The following is a 20,811-nucleotide window of genomic DNA, read 5'->3' on the forward strand; positions in this document are numbered from 1 at the left end:
GACGTGCCCTCTTTGCACATCATTTAGCGAAAGTCATTGGAAAGCAATGATAAGGCTGGCTGGTGAGTGATCAGAATGAAAAGTTGGAAGTGACTGCAACCTTATTACAAGGACAAAACGCGTACAACAGGACATTGATATGTTTGGCCCAGCCCTACTTCACTGTTTCCAATTTAAATATAGAAGGGGATAAAGCCTAATACCTTTCCCTCTGTGGATATTGGCTCGTATGGGACAACGATCCGTGAAATGAATATTTTTGTGAGATGAGATTTGTTAGAAACAAAAAAAGAGTGCTGACTTCAAACAAGTCGCTGGAAAGATGGAGGAAATAAAGCTAACTTGGAATTAAAAAAAAGAAAATGATCACCCGAGAAGGGAATACAATGCCTAACCGAGGTATTTCAATGATAATTTAAAAAAAAGTCTAATCCTGGCCTAAAATATGCTGCTGACATTTTACAGATCAATTATATTGGACTAAAATAAGTTTTGTGCTTGTTTTCCGTTTACTTACTCTTTGTGATAAATATTTAAATTCAGCTGCAACCTAATGACTTTTTGATTACCTGACACAGTCTAATGCAACTATTTCCATTTTCTTTGAAGAAGTAATTACTGTTGGACCCTGATTTGAACTGAATTTTGGGGTTCAGTTCCTTAACACCTCTATACAAATCTAAAGAGATTAATTTTTTTTATTCTGATTAGGATTTGACCATTGCATATACTGTATATATATATATATATATATATATATATATATATATATATATATCATATCACAGAAAGCCCAATTCTTCTCTGTAAGTTCTCCCCTGCTGTCTTTTAATTTTTGCTACTCTATTGAGACGGATAATAATATCAGTCTCATGCATGTGTGCACCTCTCTGAAAAGCAGGACTTTTTTTCTTTTTAATCAGACTCATAAATCCCTGCTCTACCTGGTTCTGCCCTGTCAGATTGCGGGGCGTCTGGCCGGCCGGCTCTCTTGGCCGAGACTATAGATCTGGATTGACGTCCTCTCCATCCTGTCTGTCGCTGTTAATCATGGAAGGATTTGGGCTGCCTGCAAGATGTTCTGCCAAGCGACCTTGAGCTCTTCTGGGGCTGAAGGACTCGAGCTAAAAGCCTGTTCCGCTGTTAGAGCAAGCAACAAATACTCAGGCCATGGGGCCAGTTGCTAGATAATAGGTATTGATTGACGGCTAAATATCCCACATTGCTGGAGCTTTTTGCCTATCAAATCAGCACTAAACAAGCGTTGGAAAGGCTTGTTTCTAGAAATCTGCATGGTTTACCTGTTGATTAACTTTTGTGAGTCATTTTTTGGATTGTAGTCAGATCAAATGTGCCATTCTCATCCCCTTTCTGACTTATAGTCCAACTTTGAACATCTTTTTATCTATTGTAAAAGTGTTTCAGTTATGATTATATCGTTTTTAGCCAATATTTAAAAAACCTTTGTCGTTTTTTAGGACATAGTTTCTGCAGAGCCACAGTACTTGATTGTTAGTTTATCTAACTTCTGGGTGGAGATTGTTGGCACAGAGCAATCCCGGCCCCCTTCCCCTCTCTGTTGCTAAGAGTTGTAATAGTCGATCAGGAATTTACCTCAGAGTTCTGGGTGGGGCTGTTGGTGCAGAGTGAGCCCGCACTCATTTCCCATCATCCCTTTGTTTACATGCTCTCCCACTAGCTTACAGCCCCTCACAACCACAGGCTAAAATTAGCGGTGCAACAAAAAAGGTGAGCAATATTGGAGCTATCCAGCCAAACAGTTTGCAACCAAATGCCAACTTAGACGAGGAAAACGAAGACGTACACATGGATCTATTTGTCTACATCGGAATGGAGCTTGTGACCTGCCAATTGTAGTTTGTACATAACAATTGCAAGCTTTTTCAAACTTTTTCTCCTCCTGATTCACCACAATTTTAATAAAAAATACTCAGAAATGCAATTTTAATTGAAATCTTCTTTGAGAAAAAAATGCTACAAAAACATGTAAAAAAACCACATTTTTATTGGAGTGGAAGCATGGCAAGTGCAAGAAAAAAATAGAGATAAAAGAAACAGTAGGACACACTAAGATAGCCATCATCTATGGTGTTAGGGTCACAGTGCTGGGAAGAGTTTTGATATATCATCAGATTAATAGTTTTTTATGGCGCTAAGAAAGAGGAAAGAGGGGGAAAATAGCATGGTGGCAGAATGGGATGGTAGGAAATTCAGCTTGAACAAATGACCCCTTGCTCTCGTACCTTTCTCTATTTGCCCCGCAATTGTCTCCATTACTCTTCATCTGGTGAATAAGCACTGCAGGACAGGAGGTGATCCAGATTCCAGTCCCAGATTTTTGCTCCTGCCAAGCCGTTGGAACCAGCAGCAGTAAATGCTCGTTTCGCCTGCCTCCCTCTTCCCTCCTCTCTCTGTTTCGCTGCGCTCCGCTCTGTTCTGCTGCAGTGGATGGTCCTCACAGTGCGCTCGCAGCTCATCTCAGCAGAGGAGATCCGAGCATCTCTGTCATCTCACCAACCTTCCTTCTCACCCCCACCCCCCTGTAGCCATCCTTCTTCTGCCGTTCATCTGCCTGCCGTCGCAGGACTAACGTGACTGGAAAAGTCACAGGACAGATGAGAGCGCTAAAGAAGTCCTCCCATCCAACATCTCGTGCGCGTATGACAGGCTGAGCCCCTGCTGTCGTGGGATGACAGAGATCAATGTACTCTTAGATGCCTCCTGCTTTTAGACTGGATGAGGTAAGTTCTGTTGCTTGATGTTTTCATTCTGCATTTGATGTCTTTGGTGAGGAGGAGCATCTCCACCTGTTTCTCCCTGAGGGGAGTTGACATGTTCAATTAGGAGGAATTATTCTGACAGAAGTTGACTGCGAAACAACCGAGCATACAATAAGGGTGTTGGTGCAAGTGCAATTTTGTGCTTTTTTTTGGGTCTTTTTAGGGTTAGTTTTGCCATAGAAATCTGCATGTGATCCTTTTTGCCATGCAAGTTGGAAATGTTTCTTGTTTTCTGTTTGCTCCCTTCATGTAATGTTAGATGGGTCAGGCATTAGGGGGTGGTACCTGCTCCATTTCTTTAAAAAGTAAAGTGTTTTTGACACATTTATTTTCAAATGAAAGCAGAATAAACCTCCGAAGGTGAGAGCTTAGAGGCTCTGCTGCAGCTCTGTGAAGAGAGGAAACTCTCTGTGTATGCGTGTGTGTGATGCGCACACTTGTGTGTGGGTGGCTCTATGTGTCTAATGAAAAGTCTTGGGGGCGAGCTCTGCGTGGGCAGCTTGTGCGCGTTTTATGAATCAAGGGCTTTTCACTCATGGTATAAAATGAAAAAGACAGTGCGTGCGCACATGTTTTGCACTGTCATCTGATGTGTTTTTCTTTCAACAATTGGCGCCCGTCACCTCTCCGTGGACGCACACGTCAGCGGCACACACCCGCTTCCAGGACACAGTCCCTCCGTCTTGTAACGAATGGCGTTCAGCTGTGCGGGGTCATTCACTCTCAGGTCCCGGGGTTCCCGTTTCCCCGGTGAGCGTCTGGCTCCTTTGCGAGGTGCACTAGCACTGCAGCCAGTCAAAGCCAGAGGAGATGCTTTGAATTTTCATGTTCACTGCTGCACTGCAGACTCTCTCCCACCAAATGCACAGAGAGCCAGAGCTGTACTCAGCCTCAGACATTGCAGGCTTGATTCAGGAGGCTCTTCATAAATCAGTTGGTAGGTTTTGAACAGATGCTCGTCATTCAAAGTCACTTCTTTGCTCATGATCTTATTTTTGGGGACAGTCATAGATATTATCACTGTTATATTGACTGGGATGTCTAACTTTGTAGCAAACCTGCCAGGATTCAGAGTCAGCATGTTGTAAGTGTGAGAAGTGAACTGCATTATATGCATGTTCCAGTAATAAGGATTAAATATAGGTACAGCAAGTATCCTGGCATTTGAGGGTGTAATTACATTAACGTTTGTTTATGTGTAACTGAGTTAGCTCAAGTAATGAGTAGAATGATGTTTAACTGGTTGTTACCATGTCAAACATGCCAGTTTGGGATTTATTAGTTTAAACACAAACTGTTGTTATTTATTTTGCTTCTGCTTTTTTCTGCTTGCCTGCTCTTTGCACCAGATTTGTTTAAGTGGTTACTTAAGTGTTTATTACTTCCTAAAAAATAAAGTCATTTTAAATCCAGATTTACCAAAGCTTTTAAAGTGGTCACTTCATGACAAAGTTTAGAGTTTGTGACGTTTGTGTCGTGGGCACAGGGTTGGGTAATGACTATAGATGGATAAAGGTGGGGTCCAAATCTGTATGGTTTATCTGTCAAATGGAAGTACAATGCAAATAATTAGCAACCAGAAAACCACATTTTTCCCATCTGTTTATCCATTTTCAGAACCTACTGAATCCCTTTTGGGGTCACAGGGTTGCTGGAGCAAATCCAGCTGTTGGGTGAAGGTGGGGTACACTCTGAACAGGTGGTCAGGGCCACACACTCACATGCACACCTAAAGGCAACTTAAAGTTGCCAATTAACTGATCATTTAAACCAGGGCTTTCTAACCACCGCGCTGCCCTGAAAAGCAAATGATGTCTGCCTTAATGCGTGTATCTTAACTGTAGAATGCTCCTACTATTAACAGGGTATTATGCAACTGATTTTTTTTTTGAAATTTTAATTGAAACTTGAATAGATTTATTTGTTTTTATATTTCAACTGATATATATTTCTCTCTGTACAACTTGGACAGACTGCTTGGATGAGAAAACCGCTTGATGTCATGACAGGTGTGATGGACAGTGAGGGTCAGATTAGTCTCAGTTGGTACACATGAGGACCCAGCACTGTAATTTCAAATGATTCACAGGTCACATGGTCAGTGACCCCAATCTATTTTTCTGCCATACCCAAAGTTTACCCCACTTAGCCTTTTGGTGGGTGTTAATTTCTTGCTCAGAGTGTGTATTAACCTGGCTGACAATGACAGTGAGTGCAGGAGATTGTCTCGACAGACACCTGGATCTGCTGGTCTGGTGTCTTCCAGGAGGGAAGCAGAAAAGAGCTGAGACCGAGACTGGGACTCGAGGTGTTTTTTTATTAGCTGCTTAACGTGCCTTTTTGCAGCATATTTGGTTTGGTGGAGACCATAAAGCAGATTTATTTGTCTCTTAGTGATGCACTTAACCAAAAAGCCTATTATATTAGTGTTGGGTGAAAGAAAATGCACAGATGGATGAGCAGATTTTTTGCAGTTTTGGCATTAGTTATCTGGGACAGCAACACAACAGCAGCTTTTGACAGCAATATTCATGGAAGCTCAAGCGCCGAAGCTCGCAAAAACTTCAAAGAAAATCTGTGTAAAAAAAAAAGCGACAGCGTTGAAGGAATCCCACAGCCCATCATCTCCGTCTTGACAGGTACAGAGAGCAGGGAGATGATTGCAATCAGCACACTGACATACTACTTTATGTCATTACCATATGTGTAAACTCCATGAAACCTCTGACAATGAGCAGGGGATTCAGCAGTAAATGGAGATTTTAAATGAAAATAGCAAACATTTTAAAATCATTGTAGTATTCAAATAACATTTGTGCCTAAAGAAACCTTAGATTTATAGATCATCTCCAATTAAAATGGTGTTTTGGTGTTTTTAACTTGTTCTTGTTGCTTTTTTCTGATAATGGATGGATAGATTTTATATAAACAGAACATTTCTATGTCCTAGAAAACGTCACGTTTTTATTTTGACTAACAAAATCATAATTAAAAGACCACTGGGAACACTTTTATAATAGATCAAAAGATTATTGGTGTGGGTCTTTAAGCCAGTAATGACCCACATCATGAAACTCACTCTGTCCTTCTCCTATTACAGCCAGGACAGACTCCAGTCCCCCTTTCTGCCCTAAAACTGACTGAAATACCAACCAAAAGCAGCTGAAGTCAATTGGAGTCGCATGGAAAACATTGCACTGTTTAGGAATGTGGAGAAGACTGATGCATTGCTCTGAATACCAAGTTGTCACATTGCAGATGGTGTCTTGACTTATGACATTAAGCTAAACTGAATGTCTGCTGGTTTCACATTTTTTTATTTGTTTTTTTGCATGAACTGTGAGTCACTGTTGGTTCACATTCTCTCTGCAAAGATGAAGGTTTTTGGCTTCAAGGGCTGTCCAGTTGTCTCCCTTAGGCCCTCTCAGTTTGAAGACCTTACAAACAGGCACCAGCACCGGGCACGTGGGGTGTCACATAAGCTTTGAACAGCCTCCTCTTCAGAAGAAGCTTCTCTTTTCATTGGAATCTTGAACTCAGTCCAAAATAAGTCAGACTGCTTTCGCTGCAGCATCCCTCTCCTATTATTTTTTTCTCTCTCCGACGCTCACCAGTGCATTGCTGTTCTTGTTTTTCCTGGTCAGTGAATACGTTGCAGCGCTCCCTGAGCCTATACTGAACTCAGCCTGTGAGCCACAGGTGAGGCATTAAAGCCAAATGACTCGTATGAACTGAAACAGAGCATCATCTTTGCTACATGAAGGCTTTTCTTACACTGAAATAGGTTCTTCTGTGGCAAGACTTTTCTGTCTTACATCTCCATCAGCAAATTGTCCCTTCATGTTTTTGCTAGAAAACAGAAAAAAAACGATAAAAGAATGAGATAAAATCCTGCCTCCCACGGCTGGTGTGCAACCCCAACTCCATACTAAATAAGAATGCTAGGTTCATTTAAGGTTTATCTGAACATTCTAGTGGAGTACAATATAAAAAAAATGGTAAATGTTTTTATGGAATTTGAAAGAACAACCCATTTTTTTTATAAGTTACATTTCTCCAGGTTTTTTTGTTTATTTACAGAGATTAAAATTAGTTAAGATCGTTCTTTGTTCTGATACTAAAATAGCAAATATTAATGTGATCAGCCTTAAAAAGCATTTATTTGGAATAATGTTTTATTAATCACAGATGAGATGTTTTTGCTGCAAAAATGGGTTGAAGTGCACATAACGCTGCAGACATAGGAAATAACAACAACCGTTGCTAGGAAACTGGATTTTAAAATGTAACATCACTTCCTGCTTTTAGCCCTGAACGCCAACAGCTAAAACATTTTGAAAGACTTTGGTCCTGAGACGGGCAGGGTTATAAGGTATGATCTCAACACAGCAGAGAATTGGAGAAGATGGAGTCAGTGAAAGTTCTGACCTTAGAGAACATTTGTGGAATAATACTACATTTTCAGCAACATCCTCAAGTATTGAGTGAGGGGCGCTTCTGAGAAATTACACAGTTTAGCAAATGATAATGTTTCTAATAAAACAATACTCCCATTAAAGTGCCATTCTCTGAGCTTGATGATGTTAACTTTCCTAAGCAAACCCATCAACCGTCAATTTTCAAAGCCAGCTGAATCCCTTTCAGGTCCATGGGGTTGCTGGAGCCTATCCCAGCTACTGTTAGGCAAAGGGAGGGGTTCACCCTGAGCAAGTTGCTTGTCTGCTGCAGGCCACACCTTTACATTAACACATAGGGGTAATCTAAAGTCAAGCATGTTTTTGGACTATGGGAGGAAGCTGGAATTCCTGGGGAAAACGGGGAGAACATACAAACTTCACACAGAAAGGTCCCAGGGTCTTCTTGTTGTGAGGCAAAAGCGCTAAAACCTACACCACTGTGCAGCCCTCCTTGTTGGCTCCGGCAACCCTGTGACCCCTTCTCTAACCTTCAAAATAAAATAATGTAATTAAAATGAAACAGATGACTAAAAGTTGGAAGCATCAATCACTTTTGAAATGATTTATAGTAGAAAACCTCATTGCCAAACACTTAATTTTTAATTATTAATTAGCACAACCTCCTTCCATCAAAGTAAACGCTGTACATTGATGAGTGTGCATTCAGTGTAAATTGTAATCAGGCAACCTCTTTTTACGCAGCCCGCATGTTTATACAGGTTTAAAAAGCTGTATCTTGTTTGAACCACATTGCAGGGCCTTGCTCCCTTAGTTGCCATGGCGACACCATTAGGCAGCAGTGCTGCAACGATTTTTGTATTTCTTTGCATAGTCCCATGCCAAACCGCGGAGCTTGTCGGGGACTCACCCGTGCCAACTGCAGCCGTGGGTGGGTGGATAGATGGGCGCATGTGCTTGTTTAAGTGACTGAGAGCAAGTGGGAGAGAAGACTGGGGAAAAAAAGATCAAAACAAGGTGGGAGGGACTTTGAAAATGAACAGATAAACTGAAAAAAAACTAAAAGTGACATGGAGATGAATCTGTAATGAAAACAAGCAAGGGTGTCACACGCAATCACACACAAACACAATGATCCGACTCACGTTGACTGTATACACACAACCCCTCAGCAGAGATGAATAGAGTATGCACATATGAGTGATCAGGATCAGTGAGTGGGTGGAGGGATGCCGCATCAGTGCAGCTTGTTCTGCCTTGAGTCTGATATCAGCAATTCTCTTTCTTTCTTTCACATAATTCATTGTAAGTCAGTAAAAGGAGAAAAAAAGCTAAACAACAAACTCTGGCCCATTATCCTGAGACATGACATTCCAATAATGATTCTAAATACAGTGGAAACTTTTCAATAGTTTCATTTCTTCTCTCAAAGAGGTAAACATTAATAAGCAGTAAGGTGGTCAAAAATAATTTGTGTTATTCTGATAAACACAGATAATTGCTATTACTACAAAAGTATTGGCCTAGGCAACCTGTTAGATACCTGTGGGTAAAAAAAGACAAACCTGCATGGGGCAGGGAGGTGGCCTGTACGAAATATCAAGATTGCAGTTCTGTTTGCAACGGTGATGGACAGGTTGACGGATGAGGTTAGACAAGATGGACTATGATGTTTGCAGATGATATTGTGATTTGTAGCGAGAGCAGGGAAGAGGTGGAGGTTTGACCTGGAAAGGAAAGGAATTAAGGTTAGCCACAGCAAGATGGAGTCCATGTGTGTGAATGAGGGGGACCCGAGTGGAAGAGTGAGGTTACAGGGAAAAGGTGGAGGATTTGATGTAGGGTCAATAGTCCAGAGAAATGGAGAATGTAGAAAAGAAGTGAAGAAGCAGGTGCAGGCAGGTTGGAATGGGAAGAGAAGAGTTTCAGCTCAAATCAAAAGGAAAGGTTTACAAAACTGTGAGACCAGCCATGTCATTCGGCCTAGAGGCAGTAGCCTTGAGGAAAAGACAGCAAGCAGAGCTGAAAGTAGCAGAGATGAGAATGCTGAGGTTCTCTTTGGGAGTGTCGTACAGATTTTTCATTTTTTTCCACCCTCCCTGACGCTATAAGACAGCACAAGGAGCCCCCATGTGCTGTTCATGATGTGTGGATGCTTCTTGAGTGCCCTGAACTGGTTTACCTGTTTTTCGCCCGCAGACAACCCATGTCTAGCTGTGTGGGCAGTTGGGACTAGTGCTTTACCAACAACTGTGTGTGTGGCGTAAGAGAACCATGCGACAGAGTCATTTATGTCATAAATGCTACGTTCACACTGGGCATGTGTTCTTGAACACACTGATCATGAACGTACTTTTAGCATATGGTGTTCACGCTGGACAGTCGCTACACAATACTTGCACACGTACCTACAGTTGGAAGAGGCGTGGTGCGAAATGTCAAAGTTGTGCAAATCTTGCTCCAGACTTTTTCTTTCCTATTCAAATATATGAAAGACTTAGTGTCATAGAATTCCGGCTGGGCACAAATCACAATTATTAATTTCTCCTCCATGATCAATTTTCAAAGTGTTGGCACTTCCGTGAATGAAAATGACGCTACACAAACGTCACTACCAAATCTGATTGGCCAAAGTTCTACAGGTTTAAATTTCAACGCGTGTTCAGAGCATAGAGCCCGCAAAGAAAATTAATTACTTGCGTAGTGACGCGTGAACACAAGAGTTTTCAACATGGAAGCCTGAAACATGCATAAACATGTGTTTACGTGGACTTTTCACTGGAATTGGTCACTTGAGTGCCCGTTGCCAAAACTGGTGTCAACTTAGCATTTAAAATACTTTAGAATACACATTCAACAATCGAACGTTCCATTTTTAACTAGCCTCAAGGGAACTGCAGGACACACACCCTTAGAATGCGCCTTAAATCGGCCACACCTCTCTACCACCCCCCATAGCAGAAACCACAATGGGTACATGTGACCTTAAATCTGGAGTCACATTTCTGATTTGGATGACTGAAATAAAAAGTAAGAAGTACTCTAAAGTACATTAAAACTATATCTTTGGTTTAGAAAAATGGATTCTACTAACAGGATCAGATTTTTAGAAAAGAAGTACAATGTATCAATCAGAAGGTATTAGAGTATTAAGCCAGTTTTGAAACAAACCAAAGCTCATTTATTCAAAAAACAATCTGTGGCTAAAACGTAAAGTCTAGTCTTATAAAATGACAGCATTTTTATGATATTGTGGTTTTAAAATTCTTAAAGAAACCTCCTTAACATGGCACGCAAAGTTTCTAAAAAAGCATATGGACCACGATGAGCAATGGTCACAGTGTTTACCCTGTAGACAAGGCCCCTTAGGAGATGGGTCAAAGGTGAAACTGCACTGTTTGTTTTGGAGAAAAATCGAGTCATCGCTGCCATAATTTATAAGAAAAAGCAAAAAATAGGCATGTAATAGAAATGGAGTGAGTCTGTTGCCTCCATCAGATATGGCCAGGGGCTTATGGGAGCTATTTCTTGAATATCATCCTTCAATTGTGTTTTAGTTTGCATTTTTGCCAAAGGACAGTTTAAATAAATTAGGGGTAACAAAGAGCAGCTAGCTTACGACATCCAGCATTGTAAATTGAGTGTAACTAACAAAAAGCACTTAAATCTTTTGTAAATGTGCAAAATTTTGTTTGCGCCTGAGGTCTGAATTTTACCAAAGCCTCTTTAAATATTATAGAAAGATAAACTTACTAGTGTAAATCATTTTATTAGTTCATTTCTAAGGTTTCTTTTGTAAGCTCACTCACTCGGTACAAACATACCGATTTCAATATTTTTCTGGACATCTTGAAGGAATCCACCATGGATTTACTGTTCTAACTTTTTCTGGCACTACTTCTTTCTCTCAGATCGTTATATATATACTGCATGTATAGTTTCAGAAAACAGGTTTTTAGAAGAATACTCAAAAATGCATGAATGGATCAAAATAGCATTTTGGCATTTCTATTTTTGAGAAATGAACATTATAATACACTTAAAAGCTCGATAAATGTAATTTGTATGATATAGGCCCTTGAAAAGTAATCATCCAAATATTGTCTCAAGTGAGTGGGAAAAGTAACTGGTCCAAAATTGCTCATGTGGAGTAAATGGTTTAATGTAACGATTTACAAATCAGATTTTTTAAGAACAAAAAGAAATAATTGATCTGAAAATTTTCTAATTTTACAAACTAAGATTAATAAAATATTATTAATTTGTGATGTGAACAAAAGTAATCAGACTTGTGTCATTCTATATAGCTGATAATGAGTTGTTTGTAATGTAAAGAAGAAGTCATGTGTGGTAAAGCTATATTTAGGAGTACAATTTCCTTTTTTTGATTTGTTTCTTCACCTTTCATTACCCCTTCAGGAGTGGCCACAACAAATCAGCTTTCACTGATTCGCACACGGGTTTTGGCAGAGACACCGGATACTCTTCCTGGCACAACCTTGTATTTTATCTGGGCTGGGGACTGGCACAGGGGAACCCAGACTGGCGCCCCCTTGTGGCTAAATAGTTAGGCAGTCGCTTTTAAGGTCTTGCCCTAGGACCCACTCTGGATGAAGTCCCCCACCCCCCACCCTGGAATTGAACCCTGATTCACCATGAAGTAGTACAATTTACGAACCTAATATTATTTACTAAGTACAGAAAGTGTTGCTATCAAAAGCTCAAACATTTCTAATTAAGTAGCAAATGCTAGTTTTGTAGTTTACATGTTTATTTGTATACCTTCATCTTTATTTTGTGTGTAAAGGTGGTTCTAGTTCTCTTCACTCATGTCACTTTAAATCTCAACGACTTACCAATACTAAATTTAACATCAATTGCCCCTTTGTAAAGCAAGCATAAGTGCAGTATGTGCACATCTTCCATCCTTCAGGTCCATCTTCCAAAAAAAAAAAAAAAGCATCAGTATTCTGCGGATTGTTAGAGCCAAACAACTTTGACGTGACCCCTTCCTCTGTGTGTGTTCTGTAATGAAGTGGTTGTAGTGGTTTCATGGCGATCAAACACCATCTTTAAGTGTGCGCTGTGAAAAGGGAAACATTTTTCTTTTCTCACCTTTACAGCCACAGACCTGCCGAATGTGAAAAAAGAGGGTCATTAGTGCAGGTGGTGGTGCTGTGATGCCCACCGTTCAGCACATGTCTGGCATTTACACCTGCAGAAATGACCACAGAGGATCACACTCAGATCATTAACCATTTTTTTTACAGATACATGGTTTTATGACATAAACTGTATTTCAAACTAAATCTGTAATCCTCAAAGGTTGTATTTGTAATCCCTCCGAGGCGTGTGTTTGCCTAAAGGCTACAGATACAGATTGGGAACTGTTACTTTGAAAATCTTTTCACTTTGAGCCACCACTCTGCCTTCAGATCCCCAAATGCTTCTATCTCTTGAGCACCAGGCATGTTGTCATAAACAAATGAGCCAACTCCTTGTGTTGATGAAAAGCTGTGAGATGAATGCAAAGCGTGGATGCGTCGTTCGAATGACAATGAAGATTGCTGAACTGTCAGTGATTTGAGGGAGCATGTGTGCCGTGCAGATGGGCATTGGTCTTTTTCTCATTAGGAGCCACATGAAGCAAACTCTCCGTGTATCCACTAGACCTTTGTAAAGCAAGGCTTTGTGATTCCAACCAGTCCGGCAATTAGAAAATCTGCCTGTCTAAGCCTTTGCATGCAGCCATCTTTGTTGCAGCTTTACTTAACAGTTGAAATAATAAGAATAAGACATGAAAACAGCTTCTAAAAATTGACTGTCGCTTGGTGCGAAATGTCAAAGCGGTGTAGATCTCGCAAATCTGCTCCGGGCTTTTACTTTCCCAGCTCTCTTCCAATATATGAAAAATTTGGACTCATATAATTCCAGCCTGGCACAAACCGCTATAATTAATTTGTCCTCCATAATCAATTTTCAAATGATTGGCACTTTTGTGAATTAAAATAGGACTATATCAATGCGTCACTACCAATTCCAAGCCCCTGATTGGTCAAAGTTCAACCTGTTTTAACTTTTATTGGTGTTTAATGGCTGCGCGTTTCGTACGTAGAGCCCGAAATTGGTTGTAGAAACTTCCATAGTGACGCATGAACGCGAGTTTTGAACGCAGACTTTTCACTGGAAGCGGCGGCTTGAGCGCATGTTGCAAAGGCGGGTGTGGACATAGCTTGACAGCAGACACTGCACACAGACCTCCCAAAAGGGATCAATATGAAATATTTAAAAATAATAAAAAGAAACAAAAAAAAGAGATTGAATTTCATCACCTAGCACCAGTCTGAATAATATGGTTTCCTTTGAGGTCGTGATCTCATCTCCAGGATGCCATTCTATTTTTTGGTTGATGTGTCCCTTAGCCTTAAATGACTCCAAGAGGGAATCAAAGGAGATTGCATTCCACCTGAACAATTGAGCTTCATCTGTAAAGCATTTAAAATGTTTTCCTTACTGCATCCTGTGCAAAACTATCATTACCCCGATGTTGATTTAGATCCAAACCCTGAAACGTGTACATCTACAGATGTCAGGAAGGACTTTATGGCAAATGTCATAAAACACTTTGGCTTCAGTCAAGGCAACTTGAAGCTTACAAGCAGGGGGACTTTTGTTTTTAACTGAACATGTGAAAATGTGAGAATTGAAGTTAAAGTGTAAATCTCAGCATAGCTCTGTCATCATCTTAGTCACATGCACCCGTATAGGTGCTGCAGGCTTTTGGGTTGTCTGGGCCTGTAGAGGCTCTTAGACAGGACCGGCTGCATCTAAAACCGAGTACAGGTGTGTCTTGGAGTTCCCTTGAGGCTCATTCGGCCACCTTAAGGGACATAATAAAAATGGAATGTACCACTCCCCTGGGTGTGGTAAGAGCATTGTGATGCATTTGTAAAGATAATGTAAGTCACACCCACTTATGACATCAGGGTAATGTTGTCGTACAGTGTCCTTATGCCACACTCTAGTGGTTAGTAAGGTGGGAGTACTGGCTCCTTACTGAAGTGAGTGAATGTACCACGATCCATGCTCGGACAGGGTGTGTACATGATACTCAAGTGCCAGTAGGACCCCCCCACAAACTACACTGATTGTCTAATTTCCTGCTTTCTAACAGTCAGACTGTGCTTAAGGAGTGTGGAAGGACCCCTCACCTACCACTAGAGCAGCACTAACGGGCCCCTTGCACAGAAAGTACTAATTCAGGGAAGGTAAAAAATAGAAAAATTCTGTGTTTCACCTACTTAATTCTTACGTACTCTCATGTGTTGCCAAAATGTTCGCCACAACCCGTCCTCCGCAGCATGCCCGTCAGAAATGTGCGTGAAAGTTTTTGCTTTATGGGCTCAACAGATGTTTTACGATCTTTATCCACCCATAACAGCAGTTGTGACTAAGGCAATAGGTCTAATTTATCAGTTTTAGTGAAGTGGGTATCATAAAAGAAACTCTTATTTAAAGAAAAAAATGTGAATTCAACGTTTTCTCGTTTTTCACTGGAGATATAGATGTTTTAAGGCTATAAAACCCGTCACTGAACACTTTAAAAACACCTTTATCTGATTGACAAGAACATTTTCACAGTCTCTTTCTTGTGTAAACTTTCAAAGTTCAAACCTTCCTGTTTTATAGAATAAGAACATAGATCGTCTTCCAGTGAAAATTGATACAGCTCTAGCAAACGGAATGCATTCTGTATAGGAGACAGTTGGAGGAGATTGATTAACAAAGTCAACAGCCAATCAGGACACAGAAGACATTGCACTGGTAAAAAAAAAAATGCCGCACACTATAGAAAAAATGATTTCTTATTTGTGTCATCATTTTTATTCCATATGCATAAAGGAGTGCTCACCATTTAAATACATCCAAAAACACCAACCATTGTAGATGCTACCTTTTTTCCTGCACTCTGCTGTTTCTGGCGGGCTGATTGGGTCTGAGGCCTTGAAGCTGTCACAGCATTGATTAGACTGATATTCTGTTGCAGCGGCAGCAGATGCTGATCGACAAGCAAACTTCTAGGCATGTTTCACACGTAGGAGTTGATGTGGTCGCCGTTAATTAATTCCCTCTGCAGCAGTGACTGCCAGCAGCTCACGGCTTTTATTTAAGGAGAGTAAATCACAGCGTTGGGGTAAAAATGCAAATGACTCCTAAAGCGGAGGGTTTGCCGATCAAATGGAGTTACTCAGCACAACGATGTGGCGAGGATTGGGACTCTTGTGTTTTACGACTTTTCGTGGGAATCCCACAGAGATTCCTTCGTGTAATTACAGAAAATGTTAATGCTGTTTTTAATGGAAGCCCTTCCACATCCATGTGGTTCAATTCTCCCTCTAAGGCTGTTTGTCGTCCTACCTGTCAGGAAGATGGTTTGTTCCAGGGTCACCTTGTAACTTGGATGATGAGGCTTGAGCTTCTCTGCGTGGTTTCGACCATCAGACGCCGCATTCTGACTCTACTTTTTCTCCACAGGGTTTGGAAGTTTGCTTTGATATGTCCAGACCAATCATTTTAGTGTCCTTGTGTTTATTAAGCTGTTTTCAAAAATAATTTAAACTAACGAAGATCAAGTTTTTTCCCTATCTCCTTTTGAAATTGATGCATAAGCCTCTGAAATGAACTCAAATGGAAAATATTTGTCTAACATGAAAATTAGTCTTTTTTTTAAGTGATTGTACTTCTTTAGATAGTATAAAGTGTGTTCCAAATTATTATGCAAATTGTAGTTAAATGTAAAAAAGATCAAATTCTTTCTTTTTCGATTAAACTCTTGGATGATGCTGGGCTCCTTGTATCATTGATGTCAATCTCAGACACCTGTGATAATCAGTTTGCCAGGTGAGTTCAATTAAGGGAAAAAATACTGAAGAAGGTCGTTCCACATTATTAGCAGACAAACATGTTCAAGCAATATGGGAAAGAAAAAGGATCTCTGCTGCTGAAAAGCTGGAAATGGTTGAATGCCTTGGAAAAGGTATGAAAACGTTGAATATTTCACAAAAATCCTGATCATCTGACCATTAAATGATTTGTGGCTGATTGAGAGCACAAAGAGGTTCATGCAGATGAAGAAAGAATGAGGAACGTTTTTGCCCGACAAATACATCGGATAAACCCTTGTGCTATCCTAGGCACTTTAACATTGGGAGTTGGGTCATCTAGACCCACTAGACAGTGCTCTGAACCTTTTTTCTTCAATGATTTGTGATCCTCACTGGTGTCCATGGAGTACATGAAATCTTTCCACCTTTATCCACCTTTGTCATGGTAGGGAGAACACGTTAATGTAAGGGTGGGGTCATTTTAAGAAACTCAAAATTCATCTGTTTAATTCTGCCTTCTCATCTTGATTCACTTTTGAGTTTCTGTAAATTTCTATTTATTGTGCTCATAATGTTTATTTTTGACCTTTGTTTTGTACAGTGTCCTTGGGTTCCTTGAAAGGCGCTTTTAAATAAAATGGATAATTATTTTTATAACAAAATCATCTTCATCCATGTCAATGCACCATCGCATCTTCATCTTCAAAGAAACCAGTTTAAAATCTGCTGTTTGGAGGCAAAAAAAACCAAATGTATTCCTGAAAGTTTTGTGTTTTAAATTGACTCTTTGATTGTTTATTTGCAGTAAATCTTTAGAAATAGAAGAACTGCTTTGGACCTCTTTGGGATACCAGGCTTTTTTTTTTTTCTCAAATCAAACATCATGATCGAAACTGACCCTGAGAAGAAGTTTTCCATTATGCTCAGTACATGCAGTGAACATTTAAAAAGCTTTATTTGTGGGAGTACGAACATGTGCATTCTCTCAAATGTTCTTTAAGAAGAGCAAAATGAGGTTCCAGAATGTAGCCAAGAGAGGCTTGTGAGGAGGATGCAGAGGACAGAATTAGACGGAGGAAGAGGATTTAATGCGGCGACAAAGATTTCTTAGGTTCTTTATTTTGCACAATTTGTTTAACTTTAGCTGTAATTAGGAAGGGAACCCTTACTCCAATTCGTTTTTATTAAAACATTTTTGTCATTTTCAGTGCACCCTGTGTTTAAAAAGGTATTGTATTTCTTTAAACCTACTTTTTTTCTCTTCACCCTATGACAGCTTTTTTTTTTTTTTTTTTTTTAAAGCAAAATCTTGGTATTTAATAAGCACCCCTGCAGGTGGCCATTTAGTGAGTGCAGCAAAACTTTCAACTTTTGAATATTTCACAAAGCAAGAGCTCCTATTAACATTCAAACGAAAACTGTCACAGCAGACGTTCTGAAACACCGGACAGATGGATTCTTTAAAAACAAAAAGAAAGAACTTTTTGGTCATGCATTATTCTTAAATGCTTTATTCAGTCCAGCTTGGGAACAGTCCTGAGTTTCTGTCATTAGGAAAATGCAGCGTCTCCCTAAAGCTTTACTCCTCTTCCACTTAGTCATGGCTACTTAAAAGCAGCTCTGATGGACTCCAGAGCTGCCTCCCTACAAGTTGGTGCTTGTTAACCTGCTCTAAATGTAGAGTCAGATAAGTCCTAAAGCAGAGAGCCTTTGGTCCATTATGGAGTGGCGCTAAAACAATAGACTGCAGAAGTCTTTTTTTTTGTTTTGTTTTTTGGATGAATTACTAAGTCTTATTTAATTCTGAAGTGGGGAAAAAGTGTTTAATAACAGAGGGTTGGGAAAGGGGGTCATCTGGGAATCTTTGGCTGGTTGCACTCAGCTGGCCATCACTCCACAGGACCCGCTTATCAGTGCAGAGAGGATCAACAAAAAGCAGTGGGACGCTTTCTGGAGCGGACTCCATGAGTCAGCACGCCTTTCCCACATTTATCACTTACCTAGCTCTCTTCTGGATGAACTCACATCTTTTTCAAATAATGCAGATTAAGCCAAATAAATGGCGGCATGAATAAGTGAGCGATTTCATCCCTGCAGATCTCCTGACACCAGACCATGAATGGAATGGATGCTGTGATAGATGACCAGAGTCTATAAAAGCTGTAAGGAGGACATGAAAGAAGCCATCTATGCAATATTTATTACATTTTCAAACGTAGTTCTGCTTGAACCGCATGAGCAATAAGCACCAGTATTGAGAACGACCTTCCATTAGTTCATATTAATCTCTTTGTCGGAGATAAATCCTTCCTGTGCTTCCACCTCTGACTCCGAGCGCAATCGACAGATCCTTGAGGGGGCCAAGGGAGGTGGAGACGAAGAGCATCTTGGTGCTTTGCACATCTTCCTTACCTAGAATGGAAGTGGGCCACATTAAATCAGTCTTAGAGGAGACTGCAGAGTCGCTCTGTACTTATGCATCTGCTCCACATGGTAGAGTGCTTGGGAAAACACTTCCACTTTCACAAACACCCTCTCCTCTTCCTCATCTCCCTCCCAACCAATTGCCATGGCAACAAAATGTCTTGGAACATGGGAGGGCTTGGGTTTGTGTGTGTATTTCTGTAATCACATTATGGGATTTGCTTTGTGTATGATGAAGGTCCGTCTGATCTGTTGTGCCGATGGAGACTTTACTAGGAGTCTCCCTCACATCCCATAATTCCACTTTTTCCCTCAGTTTTCGTCCCATATTCTTCTTGATCATACATACTGTTTATTTTGTAACAAGTCTGTTCTTCTCTGTTCTCATTCACGGAAAGTGAAAACATCGCTCTCCACATAGCTTCACACAAAAAAAAACTGTACAATGGTTGCTAGGATACCAAGAGACAAGTAGGATCTGTTAAAATGTCCTCAAATTATGTAGTGTTCCAATGAATGGTTTGTAGCACTGAGTAACTTTTGGCATCCCATTTTGACGCAGACCCAGACCAAACTTTTCACGCTGCTTAGCTGCAGCTGCAGGGTATTTCCCAGCATGCCTGTGAATTCCTACTGATCCAAATGAATAGGGGCCAGCTTGTGTCAGCTTTCTTGTAGTCCTTTGGCTTTTGCAGTGTAGGCATTTGTTCCTGGGAGCTATCCCTTGACAACTGATGCATTTATGCTGTGCAAAACAGTAGTTAGATATTGCTTCTTCATACAAGCCTTCAAGGTAGATGTTTTTAGGCAATACAGCACATCAGCTAAAGTTAAGGCATCCACGAGGGCAATTTTTGATATTCCTATGCTACATTTACACCGGGCATGTGATGCAGGTTCAAGAATGCGCTAAACAGGCATTCTTGAACGTGCTTTTAGCATACAGCGTTCACATTGGGCTGTTGCTACCCGACACTAGCGAATTTACTCACAGCTTGGAAATGTTGAAGCGGTGCAATTCTTGTGAATCTTTCTCCAGGTTTTTTCTTTCCCAGCTCTATTCCGATAAAGGAAAGACTTGGTGTCAAGCAATTCCGGCCGGCCACGAAACGCAATTATTGATTTCTCCTTCGTGATCAATTTTCAATCAGTTGGTACTTCTGTGTTTTGAAAAGGACGCTATATGTCACTATACCAGTCCCTGATTGGTCAGCTGGTTTAACTTTCAATGGGTGTTTAATGACCGTTTTGTACGTAGAGCCCAACTTAAAAATGTACATAGCGATGCACGAACACGAGAATTTTGAACTCAGAAGCCTGGAATGCACATTTACACTCATTTACATAAACTTTTCAATGGAAGTTGTTGCTTGAACAGGCATTTCCGGTCCCAGTGTGACCATTGTATTAGGCATTAGTGCGTCAAAACAGCCCAATGCTCAAAGCACAATCAGCAGAAGTGTAGAGTTGAGATTTTTTATGCTTTTGCTTATGTCCTCAAACCTGTTGCAGAAAATCTGCAAATTATTTAGAATTACATTTAAAAAAATTTATTAATTTTTAAGCCGGCAAAGTTGTTTAGCAGAATATTAAGACCAATATCTCATCAGTCAGCATCTGATCAAGGATTTAAATTATGTTGTGACGGCTATACTCAACATAAAAACAAAGAAACATTAGTATTTTTCCTCCAGATGTGCAATTGTTGCTTATTAAAACACACATCTTACTTTGTTTTTACCATTTATTGATGAATCCTCTTATGTTTAAATATATTTAAAAAAAAATGAGAAGTAAGATTTCAGATATATTTAGCTTTCTTCTACTTAAAGCAGTCATTTTAGATGTCATGAAAGAAAACCTTTTTCTCTTTTTTACTTTAGTTTGTTGCACAGTTTATGGATTTCTACATTTTCTGGACAGTGCCAGAATGATCACTCTGACTTGAATTTATATCTTGGAAATAACTGGATATCTGTAGTTTCTTGCAAAGGACGTCTCAACAGCTCGTCCCCACCATGTACCAGTTAACAAAGAGACACAAGGAGCAGCTACAGCTCCAATATTGCCACCCAGTGACATGGCTGACCAGCTGTTAGACACATCATACTCTGCCTCTGGGCTTGCTTCGCCTGCTTGCTCCTCATGGCCCATTAGGTATATTCCAGGAGATGGAGCGTAATGCAACACCCAAAATAATACTTGTTAAGCTCACGTACACATGCGCACACACGCACACTTGTTCACTACTACATTTGTACCTGATATATTCCCTGGCCAAACATC

At 40.3% G+C, this 20,811-nt stretch overlaps 1 protein-coding gene across 10 annotated transcripts in view; it reads left to right on the top strand.

Annotated features, from left to right (window-relative positions):
- Nucleotides 1–20,811, top strand: part of dlgap2a (discs, large (Drosophila) homolog-associated protein 2a) — a 197,702-nt gene that overhangs the window by 47,457 nt on the left and 129,434 nt on the right. For 4 of the 10 annotated variants that reach the window (XM_020713719.3, XM_078941052.1, XM_078941053.1 and 1 more), the window contains exon 1: nt 2,429–2,762. The exons of 4 other annotated variants lie outside the window; for them this stretch is intronic. The gene's annotated coding sequence lies outside the window, so the exon portion shown is untranslated. Of the gene's footprint in view, nt 1–2,419; nt 2,763–20,811 lie in introns of those variants that run through there. 2 more of the 10 variants (XM_078941047.1, XM_020713716.3) reach the window with 2 other exon arrangements.

This window comes from Oryzias latipes, chromosome 22, assembly GCF_053564925.1.
Source record: "Oryzias latipes strain Hd-rR chromosome 22, Olatipes_Hd-rR_3.1".
In the NCBI taxonomy this organism is placed as follows: domain Eukaryota; kingdom Metazoa; phylum Chordata; class Actinopteri; order Beloniformes; family Adrianichthyidae; genus Oryzias; species Oryzias latipes.